General features: G+C 39.2%; 1 non-coding gene across 1 annotated transcript; it reads left to right on the top strand.

Moving 5' to 3' along the window:
- The first annotated feature begins 13,792 nt into the window (after positions 1-13,792).
- On the top strand, positions 13,793-13,899 carry LOC141709689 (small nucleolar RNA R71). The gene has a single exon (XR_012570254.1). It is a non-coding gene; the product is annotated as a small nucleolar RNA R71 (small nucleolar RNA).
- The last annotated feature ends 896 nt before the right edge of the window (positions 13,900-14,795 follow it).

Below are 14,795 nucleotides of genomic sequence, written 5' to 3'. Positions count from 1 at the left end.
ACTGTATCCACCTTTGACAATACATCTTGATAAGCCTTCTTTTCTTGCAGCAGTTGTTCAGAATTAGCAAGAAATCACCTTGAGCAAAATCAACTATAATTTGTGCAGCCTCTTTGTCTACATCTTCCCTTTGAGAAGATGGTTCTTGTGGGACTGGATGTATCTCAGTTGCTAAGTCCCTTTGAGACTTAGGTTCTTGTGGACTGACATCCATAGCAGAGGACTGAGTCTTTTTCTTCTTTCTGATGTACCTAACCACATCTTCAGCTTTTCTTTTCATCATACTCTTGGTAGTATTCTTGGTCTCAACAGTTTCTTTGTTCACCGGAACCTTTTTTATCAGAGCACTAGCATCAGTAGGTGGCTCCTTAGTTCCAGTTGTGTCAACAGAGTCATCAGGAATTGCAACTATTGATTTCTTTGTCTTCATCCTTGGCCCAATGTGCATCTGATCATCAGAGTTAGAATTATCTTGCATGATCAACCTTCTTTTTCGAACTGGAAAACATTCTTCTTTCTTCTCACTCGCACTCAGTGAGGCCTGTTGAGCTCTCTGTTTAAGATTGAACAGATTTCTTAACCAGCCTTTTCTTTAGTACAACTGATGTCTTTTGGGAGACATCAGATGAGGCTGATTTAGGAGCTGGATTGGAGTTCTGTTTGGTAGAAGGAATGCTTGGGTTAGAAACAAGATGGGTAGTGTAATATCCGGGATATTGCGTGTAATTATTTTTATCAATAAATGATTTTTATGTGATTTTTGGTGAATTATCTAATGATTGGTGTGGATATGTGGATGCTTATATATGGTAAAGTATAAGTATGTTAATTTTATTATGACCAGAATAAAATATAGATAATTACGGTATTTTTCTGGTAATTTTTGGAGTGTTATATGATTTTATATCAATTTATGAATTTATTAATTATTTTCTAAATAATTAACAAATTATTTTATAAAGCAGAGAATCGTAGAGCCTCAATCGTTTTTACGTTTTTACAACCCGAAACTCTTCCGAAATCTCCTTTCTAACCTAATCTGGTAATTTCAGACATTTTCCGTATTTTGACTTTTTCAATCTGGATTACGGTTTGACCCGTGCGCCGCCCGACGCAAGATTTTCGATACGATAATCATTTCGGTGAATCATCAAAACCCGTATTCTCGAAAGATGGGATATTATTATATTATTTTCATATAAAGTGTTTTATAAAAAGCCCGGTTTGGATAATTATCCAATACGGGTATCAAATCGGATCGTTTTTGCAGTTGCTTAGCGGCTAAGTAACTAATTTATCGATCCAAAAAGATCCAACACGAACCAATATTCCATAAATATATATAAGCCCTTTTATTATTTCATTTTATTTGTAAAATCATAATCAATCAGTAATCATATAAGATTTACAGAGAAAAACCCTAAAAACGTTGCGCTCTTCATAATCAAATCCTCAAACAAAGGCGTTATCAAACTCCGATTCGGGCATGCCATATATCAAATCGAAGCTCTCAAAAATTCTTTCTGAATAAACCATCACTTTTGGTGTAGAAATCAAGGTATTTTTCTCATTTTATTATTTTAATTCGAATTATTTATGGATTAAATTAGGAATTTTTGTTCTTGATATTTTTGATGTGATTTGATGGCATAATCATGTAGATCTTTTCTTCCTGGTCATTTTGGTATATTATATGACTAATTTGGAGTTCAATAACATGTTCAAATTGATGTTTGATTCTCGAATTGAAGAACTAGGGTTTATAGCTATGAATGTTCTTAATTGGAATTTAGGCGTTTGTGATTCAAGGGTTATTGGTTGAAATTGTTTGCACCAAGTTATAGATCAGGAAATAAGGAATCTATTGGTACCAATTTGATGGCCAAATGTTTCCGGAATAAGGGTCGCCGGAACGGCGAAGCTCGCCGGAAACGTAAGTTTCCTGCCGTTTTTCTAGCCAACTGAAGTATCGATTGTAAATTTTGAAATCACGACAAGGTCCCTGGCATCGAGTAATTCGAATCTGCAAATTTTGGTGACTTTCTGAGCATTTTCCGGCCGCCGGAAAAGCTCCTTGGCGGCGACCATGGAGTCCGGCCGGCGGGTCGTAGGAGAAGATGGCCAAAGTGCCATTTGATCCCTGTTGTTTTACAAAACTTACATTTCAGTCCTTGTTGTTTTAAAAACTTATAAAAAGTGGATTTCTTTTTATCAAAAGAATAAAAATGATATTTCTGTTTATATTTTATTTCCAGAAATTGTTTAATTACTTAAAAATTCCAAAAATCAATATTTTTAATTTCTGAAAATTATTTTTAATTACAAAATAAATTTTAATTATTTAATTAATTAATTTTAGTTGATAATTAAATATTTTATTAGTTAATTAATTTAAATTTTGATTGATTAATTAATTTAATTAGTTATTAATTAATTTTAATTGATTATTTTAATTTATTTAATTATTTATTTAAAAAATTTGAAAAATAGTTTTGAGCTTTAAATATTATTTTAAATTATTTTCAAGGCTTGATAATTATTATAAAATTATTTTAAAGTCAGATTCAGGTGTTCGAACTATATTATTTAATTATAAAATGATTCGGGGTCTCGTTTAAATTTCGAAAAATGTTCAAAAATTTGTATTAAATACTTGGAAAATCATTTTAACCCCGAATCTTCTCTGAAAAATTATTTTGATCGAATATCATGTATGCTATGTGCTACGTGCTATCTGATTGATGTGTTATATGCCTATGTGGTTATTGTTTGACTGTTTTAGTCATAACTTTCAATCCGTAAATTGGATTTGGGTAAAACGAAGGGTAGATAAAAGCTTATGACGTCTATGTAACGATTAGAATAATATGAGATTGAATATTGAAAGATTATTATGATGCCTAGCAGAGTAAGAGAGGCATAGAAAAGAAAGCCAATGATCATTAAATAGAACTAAAGTGTAGAAAAAGAAAGCAAGTGATCGATGAATAGAAGCAAGGCATATAAAAAGAAGGAAAGTGATGGAAAAGTAAAGCTGTTAGATGGGTAAAAGTAAAGTTGGAAATCATTGGTGATAAGGCAAGTACTTCTGAACCTTCTTCAAGATATTACAAATATTTTCAAACTTTCTCATAACATGTTGCTAGTATTCAAAATAAAACATGTTTTATATTGCAAGCACTTTAAACTATTCAACCTTGAACCCTGATTCTTATTGATCTTGAGCCATAAGCCTTATTCTTCATAAACCATTGATTGTTGAATTTTCAGATACTAGCCAGATGTTGAGTGGCATTTATGACACTTTATTATGCTCTAATAAGCTTTGAATTGATGCATTTGTACTCAAGTCGTTAAGTGTTTTAATGTGTTTTCTAGTATTTTTGCATTTCGAGCATTATCTAGGTAATCAGGTGGATTAGCATTGTATTTGTGCTAATTTGGTGTCAAGGTGGTGTTGGAATAAAAGCTCGTGGAAAGCCGGCTCGAAGCAGCAAGGAAAAAGATGAAATCTGAGTTTTTCCCAGAAGGATGGCGCGCCCGCGCTGTGATAGCGGCGGGCTCGCCAGATTCCAGAATGACAGCGCGCCCACGCTGTGATAGCGCGCGGCCAAGCCGGTGCGAAAGTTTTGAATCCTGATTCTAATGTAATTATAATTGGGAGACTTCCAGATTGATTAGGGCTGCTATATATATTCTAATAAGAACATTTTCATGAGAGAAAAGTACCAGAGCGCAAGGAGAGCTGTAAGAAGACCGTATTAGCACGATTCAATGAAGATGAAGAAGATCTTGTTTTTACTTGTGAATCTTTGTTCTAAGTTGTAACTTGGATGCTAGTTTTCTTACTTGTGAACCTTTACTCTTGTTTCGTACTTGGATTTGTTATTAAGTATTAAGACTACATTTGTTATACCATGCTTTCATCGGAACCCACGTTAATGATGAGTCCGGTTATGGGCTAATTGTTATCGTGGGGTTCTAGCGGATTAATTTATGGATTTCTTTAGTTAAATTGTTTCGATGCCTTAGTGTGTGGTGATTGTATGATAACCTAGTATTGGTTGTGCTTATTCGTCTTATAAGAGTCGCGAACTTGTAAGATAGCGTGTTAATTCTTAATGAAGCGGTAGTGAATTTAAGGATTTAGAACTTGCCATGCTAGTATAGGTTCATGTGTTATTGTTATGCATGATTCGTAGGTAATTTTATCCATCTTACTTTCCCTATGTAATCAAGATAGATAACTTGTGCTTAAACCGTTATATTGTCAATATCTATAGACATATAGGGTCTCAATATAATTGGTGTCTATTCAGCTTCTATCTCTTTTCTGGATGTCTGGTAGTATGGTACTCGTGCAACGAAAGTTGGCGTTTATCAGTTTCATGTTGTCTGATTAGTGTCATCACCATTGCATGCTAAGGTTAAGAATAATAAGGCTATTGAATGAAGTATTTAATGAAGTTAGAATCTCATGTTTGTCATATATATTAATTTAACCAATCTTATTCTCTTAGTTATAATTGTTAGCTTAATTCTTAGTTATAAATAACCCAAATTGTTATTGTCTTAGCATTGAATAATAACCATACATTGTTTCTCAAGTGCATGAATTAAATAGTTAACCAACGTCAGTCTCTGTGGGAATGAACTAGAAAAAAATTCTATATTACTTGCGAACGCGTATACTTGTGTGAATTATTAGCGCGTGTTTAGCGACTAACAAGTTTTTGGCGCTGCTGCAGGGGACTGCATTGTTAATTTATAGTTTATGTGCGTTCCTGTTAGGGCGAAATCACGCACTAATATTCACGCAAGTATACGCGTTCGCAAGTAATATAGAATACTTTCTAGTTCGTTCCCTCAGAGACTCAGACTAAGTTATTGTCTAATTTAACTCACTCACCAATGTATGATTACTTCTCAATGTTAAGATAATAACACTTAAAATTGTTGATTAAATATTAACTATAATTAACTACTTAATTAACCACTTAACTAACACTGCAATTTATCAATAATAAAACACTCATGAGATCACAACTTCATTATTACTTCCTTCTATAGCCATAGTTATTACCTTTAGCATGTGACAGTGATGATATTAATCGAATAACACAAAACTGATAAAAGCCAACTTTCATTGTACTAATACCATTCTACCAAACATCCACAATTAAGATAGAAATTGAATAGTCATCAATTATGTTGAGTTCCTATATGTCTACAGAAATTGACAACACAACGATTTAAGCACAAGTTACTCCTTTTGATTACATAGGGCAAATAAAACTGTTAGAGTTACCCACTAATCATGCACAACGTACATGAACCTATGCTAGCATGGCAAGTTCTAAACCTCAAGATCCACTGTCGCTTCACAAGAGATTAACACCCTATCTTATATGTTCGCGACGCACATAAGACGAATATGCACAACCAATACTAGATATCATGCAATCATCACACACTAAAGTATTAACAATTAACTAAAGAATTCCATAATAAATCCATTGCAACCCCATGATCACGATTAGCCCATAATAGAACTTATCGCCATCATGGGTTCATATGAAATCATGATAAACAAACACAAGAAAATAACAACTAAACTAATTATATTAAAACAGAGTACGTCACAAGAGTAAATAAGTCAAAGCAAGAAAACTAGCATCCAACGTTACAACGAAACAAGAATCACAAGAATATATGCTTCCTCTTCGTTGCTGTGTGCTAAATCGGTCTTCTTCCTTATCTCCTTCGCTTCTTGCAAAACACAATCTAAAACATAATCCCCTCTTAATACCCTGTGAAAAACGTCTCAAATCTACTTATATAATAGTCCCATAAAACTCAGATTACATAGAAGTTGGAAGCTAAACAGAAGTAGAAGTCTAAAATAATATATTATTTTCCCCGACCCTGCGCGGCCGCTCAGCATTTCTGCGCGGGCGCGCAAGGCTGCTGCGCGGCCGCTCAGCATAGCTGCGCGGGCGCGCAGGACCCTACTGGAAAATTTCCAGGTTTGCTCCGTTTCTTCTCCGTAATCTGCCCGTTCTTTTCCTCTCGCAATGGTGAACTCATGCCAAGGCTTATTCTTGATGATTCCTCCTCCGAAATGCAACTAATACCCTGAAATGCATAAACACTAGAAAAACGCATCAAATACACAAAATACTTGATTTCAAGACACCAATTTAAGCCATTTTAAGACGTTCTAAGTGATATAAAATGCCACTTATCACACCCCCAAACTTAAATCGATGCTTGTCCTCAAGCGTCACAGACTCAAAAACAAATAAAAATATGCATGAATGCAATCTATATGAAAATGCAACGATCCCCCTTACTACAATTAACCAATCAAATTGTCACGTCTCAACGAATGCAGTTAGACACTAAAGATCAAGAAACTCATGCAAACGGACATACCGCCAGAAACGTGGTGTGTGCAAATGCTTAACAGATATGCTTCGGAACTAGACCAATTACTATGACTAGACTTTCCTCAAGGCAATCCTACGATTATACAAAGAATAAAAATTCTAGGCACAAAGTGATATACAACACTACAAGAACTTTAGAGCTTACTACGGAATCGTGCTTTTTATTTACAACGCAAATGCTTATTTGACTGTGCAGTGAGTGAGGTCCACAAAAGACTTATACAATGGTATCCATGTAACGAGCGTTAGGTTAGCGGATCCCAGACTCTAAAAGCCTTAGGTCACTAGGCACAAAGTCCCCTAAGAACTTAATAACTCGAATACCAAAGAGCCCACTCTTGATCAATTACGCAATTTTTTTTTTTTTTTGAGCAAGTGCGTTTCGCTCCATCTTGCTCAACCCTAGACTACTCGCATAACATGCGAGCCGGCTACTAGCCATTTGACGCCTAGCCACAACTAGCAACAAATTCCATTTTTACTCCATTTTTTTCTTTTTCATGCCTTTACCACTAAGAACCTATTATCAAATTGTAAGCATAATAAATAGATTATCCTCGAAAATAATCAGATCATAACAACAATCTAGTCCTTCAGCATTCTCTAAGACTTAGTGATAATACAAGTGCTTCTAGCATGCATATCAACCTACACAACTTAATATCACTTTAATGCTATCACTACACTCGCATCAATATCACAATTCAGTCGATAAATCATTGCAAAAGGGATCATGGTATATGCATGAGCTATATGATATGACAACAAATAAAGCTATAAAAAAAAACTATATGACAAAAATTATGCAACTATATGAACTAACTATCATGAATATGCAACTATATGACACACACAAAATATTCCTTAACTACCACCCCCAAACCTAAAATCTTCACTGTCCCCAGTGAAGGTAGTAGAAAGGAACACAGGGTATACCTACTCGGAGTCATCATCATCATCACCCTTAGTGGGTGGAGTATCAGGCGGCGGGTATGCAGAGTCCTCACCAAAAACTGGCCACTGGATATCAGCTCCAAGGCCTCGAAAAGCAGTCCCTAATGCAAGGGTGAGCTCCTGAGCAAACCTGCTCTGCGTCTCATACATGGCATCCATCCGCCGTGAAAGCCTCCTATACTGGGCATCACCCATCCCAGCACCCTCCTGAGCTCTCGAAGAACTAGCCTCACAACGCCCTGACCTGGCCATAGTAGCACCTCGTGCTGGACGCCCTCCTGGAAGACGATAACCCAGCCCATGCTCCTCAGGCTCACCACCGGTCCACTCTTGCATCCCATTCAGAGTGCCAGAATCTATAGGAGCTGCTGGTAACTGCAACTGCTCATGAGCCGGCCAGTTCACTCCTGCTACGCGGCATAGCTTTGTAACCGTGGATGCATAAGGGATGTTCATATGCTTTGCTCCCCTCAAAAACTTCAGAATTCCTTGGTAGATAAACTCACCAAGGTCCACATAGTATTCTTCATTCAGAATTCCCCACAACAACTGTGCTCTCTCAACTGTGACCTCGTGTGCATGTGAAGAAGGCAAGATATTAGCACATATAAATGCGTTCCATGCACGGGCATACCTGTTCATGGCGATCGTCGGAAAGTGACGATACTCATTATTGGCTGGACTGCGGTTCCAAACTGTGCCCGGTCGACAGAGAGTCGCACAAATCAAATCCAAGTCAAAATCCTCAGCAGTCTTTTCATTCCAGTTCTCCTCCTCGGGCTTCCTCTCTCGCTGTCCAATCACTCGGCGAATCGCCGCAGGATGATAATCAACCGTCAGCCCCCGAACTACAGAAAACCCATTCTTTTCAGCCTTCGCGTTCGCGTAGAACTCGCGAACAACACTCATCGGTACTGCTTCGGGTGACTCACAAAAAGCTATCCACCCCTTCTCTACAATCATGGGCAACAACTCACCATCCCTCCCTGATGGTAAAAACCCCCTCTCCTTCAGAATCGGCTTCCCCAACAGCCTAGTATACTCCTCCTTCGCGGCTCTGTCAGTTAACCGAGGCCTCGCAGCAGTACCCCTTGATGAATCAGCAGTAGGAACTGTGCTGCTGCTGTCAATAGTGTGTGCTCTCTTGGGTGCCATTGATTTGTGAATAAAAGTGTGTAAGAACTGATTTTTGATGTTTATGAGAGGGTTTAAGTGTAGGAAGTTGTGGGAGATATGTAGGATAGGTGTATGTATATATAGGGTGTGGAGTAGGTTAAATTAGATTAGGAGTGGGGTTGAGGGATAAAATCATGGGGTAATGGGAAAAGAATTCGAGGGTTTATGGGCTGTAATGGGTTTTAGTGTTTTTGTTTTTTTTTTTTTTTCTGAACTGTAAAAAAAATTTCTGGAACTTGACCCCTGCGCGGCCGCTCAGCATTTCTGCGCGGGCGCGCAGCAAGCTGCGCGGCCGCTCAGCATAGCTGCGCGGGCGCGCAGAGGGTCTCTGGAATTTTTTTTTTCAGCCCCTGTTTTCTGATTTTTTTGTGTTTTTGGATAGGTTATTAACTTCTAAGGGTTCTTGTAACAACAATTCATGGGTTGCCTCCCACGCAGCGCTTCTTTTTCGTCATTAGCTTGACGTTCCGTTCCTTTCTCACGTAGTCAACAAAATGGCACTAACCACCTCACGGTTTGCCATGTCCCCATAGTAGTGCTTCAACCGCTGACCGTTAACCTTGAATGCTTGGTCCGAATCATTCTAAAAAATTTCCACCGCTCCATGTGGAAACACAGTTTTGATAATAAAAGGTCCAGACCACCTTGATTTCAACTTCCCAGGAAAAAGTCGGAGCCGAGAGTTGAATAACAGAACTTGTTGCCCTGGCACAAACAACTTAGGATGTAGCTTCCTATCGTGCCACCTTTTCACCTTTTCCTTATACATTTTGTTATTCTCGTACGCTTGAAGTCGAAATTCATCAAGTTCATTAAGCTGAAGCATTCTTTTCTTACCAGCTGCATCTAAATCCAGGTTCAATTTCTTCAATGCCCAGTAGGCCTTATGCTCAAGCTCCGCCGGTAGATGACATCCCTTATCGTACACCAACTGAAACGGTGACATCCCAAGTGGAGTTTTGTATGCTGTTCTGTAAGCCCAAACAGCTTCATCGAGCTTTAAAGACCAATCCTTCCTTGATGGACAAACAACCTTCTCTAGAATGCGTTTTATCTCTCTGTTAGACACTTCCGCTTGACCATTTGTTTGCGGATGATAGGCAGTAGCTACTCGATGATTCACATTATAACGCTGCATCATAGAAGTGAACTTACGGTTGCAAAAATGCGATCCTTCATCACTTATGATTACCCGAGGTGTTCCAAACCTTGTGAAAATTTGCTTATGAAGAAAATTTAGCACTGCCTTTGCATCATTTGTTGGTAAAGCTTTAACTTCGACCCATTTTGAGACATAATCGACTGCCAGCAAAATGTACTGATTATTGCAAGATGAGATAAAAGGCCCCATAAAATCGATTCCCCATACATCAAAGACCTCGACTTCAAGCATCACATTTAATGGCATCTCATCCTTTCTTGACAAATTTCCCACTCTTTGGCAACGATCACACCTTAAAACAAACTGATGAGCATCCTTGAACAAGGTGGGCCAGAAAAAACCTGCTTGCAGAATACGAGCTGCCGTTTTCTCACCTCCATAGTGTCCACCATAAACCGTGGAATGGTAGTCTCGTAATATCCCCTCCGTCTCACAGAACGGGATACATCTCCTGATGATCTGGTCAGCTCCCTGTCTAAACAAATATGGTTCATCCCACATATACCACTTCACCTCATGCAGAAACTTCTTCTTTTGTGCGGATGTCAAATTGGGAGGCATTATATTGCTGACAAGATAGTTTACAATATCTGCAAACCATGGTTCTTCCTCCTGAATTGCAAACAACTGCTCATCCGGAAAAGATTCATTGATTAACGTCCTATCTTGTGAAGTAGAATTGGGATTCTCTAACCTAGAGAGATGGTCAGCTACTTGATTTTCAGTACCTTTTCTATCTTTGATCTCTAACTCAAATTCCTGAAGTAAAAGCACCCAACGAATGAGTCTCGGCTTCGAATCCTTCTTAGAAACCAGATAGCGAATAGCTGCATGATCAGTGAATACTGTCACTTTCGTACCAAGCAGATAAGATCGAAATTTCTCAAAGCCAAAGACTATAGCCAAAAGCTCCTTCTCAGTAGTGGTGTAGTTCAATTGGGCCCCATTTAAAGTCTTACTCGCATAGTAGACCACATGGAAGAGATTTTTCTTGCGCTGTCCCAGAACTGCACCTACCGCATAGTCACTCGCGTCACACATCATCTCAAACGGTTCTGTCCAATCTGGTGCTGTAATAACTGGTGCCGTGATCAAACTCTCCTTGAGAGTCTCGAATGCTGCCAAACATTCATCATCAAATTTGAAAGGCACATCTTTCTCAAGTAAATTGCACAACGGCTTAGATATCTTTGAAAAGTCCTTGATGAATCGTCGATAAAAACCCGCATGACCGAGAAAACTACGGATTCCTTTCACTGAATTAGGTGGGGGAAGATTTTCAATGACTCCCACCTTGGCCTTGTCCACCTCCAGACCTTTGCTAGAGACCTTATGCCCAAGGATAATGCCTTCACGCACCATAAAATGACATTTCTCCCAATTAAGCACCAAATTAGTTTCCACGCATCTTTTGAGTACGGCGCGCAGATTATTCAAGCATTCATCATATGAGTGTCCAAAGACGGAGAAGTCATCCATGAACACTTCGACGTTATTTCCAATCATGTCAGAGAATATAGCCATCATACATCTCTGAAAGGTGGCCGGGGCGCCATATAACCCAAACAAAACTCTACGAAAAGCAAATGTGCCAAATGGACAAGTGAAGGTAGTCTTTTCCTGATCCTCTGGTACAATACAAATCTGATTATACCCGGAATACCCATCCAGAAGACAAAAATACTCATGTCCCGCCAATCTGTCAAGCATTTGATCAATAAAAGGGAGAGGGAAGTGATCCTTTCTTGTGGCTTTGTTCAATTTTCTATAATCCATGCATACTCTCCATCCTGTAACTGTTCGAGTAGGGATGAGCTCATTCTTTTCATTTGCGACCACAGTGATACCTCCCTTCTTAGGAACACATTGTACAGGGCTCACCCACGAGCTGTCAGAAATAGGATAAATGATGCCTGCATCTAGCCATTTCAGAATTTCTTTCTTCACCACCTCCTTCATGATTGAGTTCAGTCTTTGCTGCTGTTCCACAGTTGGCTTACTACCTTCTTCTAACAGAATTTTATGCATACAATATGAGGGACTTATCCCCTTGATGTCTGCTATAGTCCATCCTATAGCCGATTTGAATTCTCTCAAAATCCTTAAGAGCTTGTCTTCCTCACTACCTGAAAGGTCAGCTGAAATAATAACAGATAACGTAGATGAATCACCTAAAAAGGCATACCTCAAGTGTTCAGGTAATGGTTTGAGCTCTAAGGTAGGCGCTTCTTCTATTGATGGTTTGAGCTTCCCTTCAGCGTTCTTGAGGTCAGAAGTACCAAGAGATTCAAATGGTATATCTAACTTTCGCTTCCAGGGAGAAGCATTCAGATATTGTAATTGCTCGTTGCTATCTTCATCATCACTGTCAAATTCCCTCACTAAGGCCTTTTTCAATGCATCAGACATTAGCATGTGATCGAGTTCCGAAGTAACCGCAGAATCAATCACATCCACTTTTAAGCACTCCTCATCTTCTGTAGGGAATTTCATTGCCTTGAATATGTTGAAGGTCACATCCTGATCTTGAACCCGCATAGTAAGTTCTCCTTTTTGCACATCTATCAAGGTACGGCCAGTTGCCAGGAAAGGCCTCCCCAAGATTATGGGAATCTTTTTATCTTCCTCAAAATCCAGAATAACAAAATCAGCAGGAAAGAAGAGCTTATCCACCTTGACGAGCACATCCACAACTATGCCCCTTGGGTAAGTAATGGAACGGTCCGCCAATTGTAGCGACATGTATGTGGGTTTTGGATCAGGTAGGTCCAGCTTTTTAAAGATTGACAACGGCATCAGATTAATGCTTGCTCCCAAATCACAAAGGCACTTGTCAAAAGTTAGATTGCCAATGGTGCAAGGAATGGTGAAGCTTCCTGGATCTTTCAGTTTTGGTGGTAACTTTTGTTGCAGAACCGCGCTGCATTCTTCCGTGAGAGCAACGGTTTCAAGGTCATCCAGTTTCACCTTCCTTGAAAGAATAGTCTTCATAAACTTCGCATAACTAGGCATTTGTTCCAGAGCCTCAGCGAAAGGTATATTGATGTGAAGTTTCTTGAACACCTCCAGAAACTTCCTGAACTATCTATCCAGCTTTTGTTGCTGCAATCTCTTAGGAAAAGGTGGTGGAGGATAGAGCTGTTTCTCCCCTGTATTAGCCTCAGGCAGAGTGTGTTCAACAGTAGTCTTCCTTGGTTCTGCCGCTTTATCCCTTTGCTTAGATTCTTCATCTTGAACTTCAGCTTCGACTTCTTTTGCCTTTTCAACATCAGCTACTTTTCCAGACCTTAAGGTAATAGCCTTGACTTGCTCTTTAGCTTCCTTCCTGCCTGGTACTTCCGTGTCACTGGGAAGAGTGCCAGGTTGACGATTGAGCACTGCATTGGCTAATTGACCGATTTGATTTTCCAAGGTCTTGATAGAAACCGCCTGACTCTTGCACAACAGCTTAAGTTCCTCAAAATCAGCACTAGTAGGTGCAGCTGCACTTCCCTGTTGAGGATATGATTGTCTTGTAGCATACTGCTGTGGTTGCTGGAATCCAGGTGGGTTAAACTGTTTACTTACTCCTTGCTGATATGGTGGCTGAATAGCATTCTGATTATTTCCCCAGCTGAAATTTGGATGATTTCTGTTGTTAGGATGATAGGTCGCTGGCACAGGCTGCTGTTGTCGCTGATAATTATTCACATACTGAACAGATTCGTTGACAAGAGAACACTGATCCGTAGCATGAGAACCTGCACAAAGCTCACAAACCATAGCTATTTGATTAACTCCATACGTAGCCAAAGAATCAACCTTCATTGATAGCGCTTGGAGCTGGGCTGCAATAGCGGTGGCTGCATCAACTTCCAGAATACCTGCTACCTTGCCTGATGTCATCCTCTGAGTTGGGTTTTGATGCTCATTTGCAGCCATCGTCTCAATAAGATTGTACGCCTCAGTATAGCTTTTAGCCCATAAGGCGCCTCCCGCGGCTGCATCGAGCATGGGCCGAGATTGAGCCCCCAAACCATTATAAAAACCAGTGATTACCATCCAATCCGGCATTCCAAGATGTGGACATTTTCTCAACATTTCCTTGTAGCGTTCCCAAGCCTCGCACATAGATTCTGTAGGTTGCTGTGCAAACTGAGTAAGAGCACTCCTCATAGCAGCAGTCTTTGCCATTGGATAAAAATTCACCAGAAACTTTTGTGCAAGATCTTGCCACGTAGTGATTGACCCAGCTGGTTCAGAATGTAACCAGTCTTTAGCCTTATCCCTCAGTGAGAATGGGAAAAGCCTCAACTTGATAGCCTCATCAGTCACGCCATTATACTTAAAAGTGCTGCAGATCTCGACAAAATTCCTTATGTGCATGTTGGGGTCTTCAGTTGCCGCTCCTCCAAAAGAAACAGAATTCTGCACCATCTGAATAGTGCCCGGCTTGATTTCAAAGGTGTTAGCTTGAATAGCCGGATGAAGGATGCTTGACTGAATGTCATCAATTTTAGGCCGAGAAAAATCCATAAGAGCTGGATCAGCTTGAACAATATGATCTCCCATATTTACTGGTTCTTTCTGCTCAGTTCCTGAATCCGAATCCTCAAAATCTAACTTCTCCGGTGTATCAAGAACTTCATCTTTCTCCTCAGCTGTATCTAAGGTCCTCTTGCGAGCACGAGAACGAGTTTGCATAAACGCACTAAAGTACCTGAAACACAACCGAAAAGAGTAATTAACTACTACGTCCTAATCACTGAGTCCTAATGACCAATGATGGTAAGTACATAAACTAAACAAATACGCCGAGTCCCCGGCAGCGGCGCCAAAAACTTGTTAGGGCGAAATCACGCACTAATATTCACGCAAGTATACGCGTTCGCAAGTAATATAGAATACTTTCTAGTTCGTTCCCTCAGAGACTCAGACTAAGTTATTGTCTAATTTAACTCACTCACCAATGTATGATTACTTCTCAATGTTAAGATAATAACACTTAAAATTGTTGATTAAATATTAACTATAATTAACTACTTAATTAACCACTTAACTAACACTGCAATTTA

The sequence above is a fragment of the Apium graveolens genome, chromosome 2 (genome assembly GCF_009905375.1).
Source record: "Apium graveolens cultivar Ventura chromosome 2, ASM990537v1, whole genome shotgun sequence".
In the NCBI taxonomy this organism is placed as follows: Eukaryota; Viridiplantae; Streptophyta; class Magnoliopsida; order Apiales; family Apiaceae; genus Apium; species Apium graveolens.
This window is presented reverse-complemented; position numbering and strand designations above follow the sequence as displayed.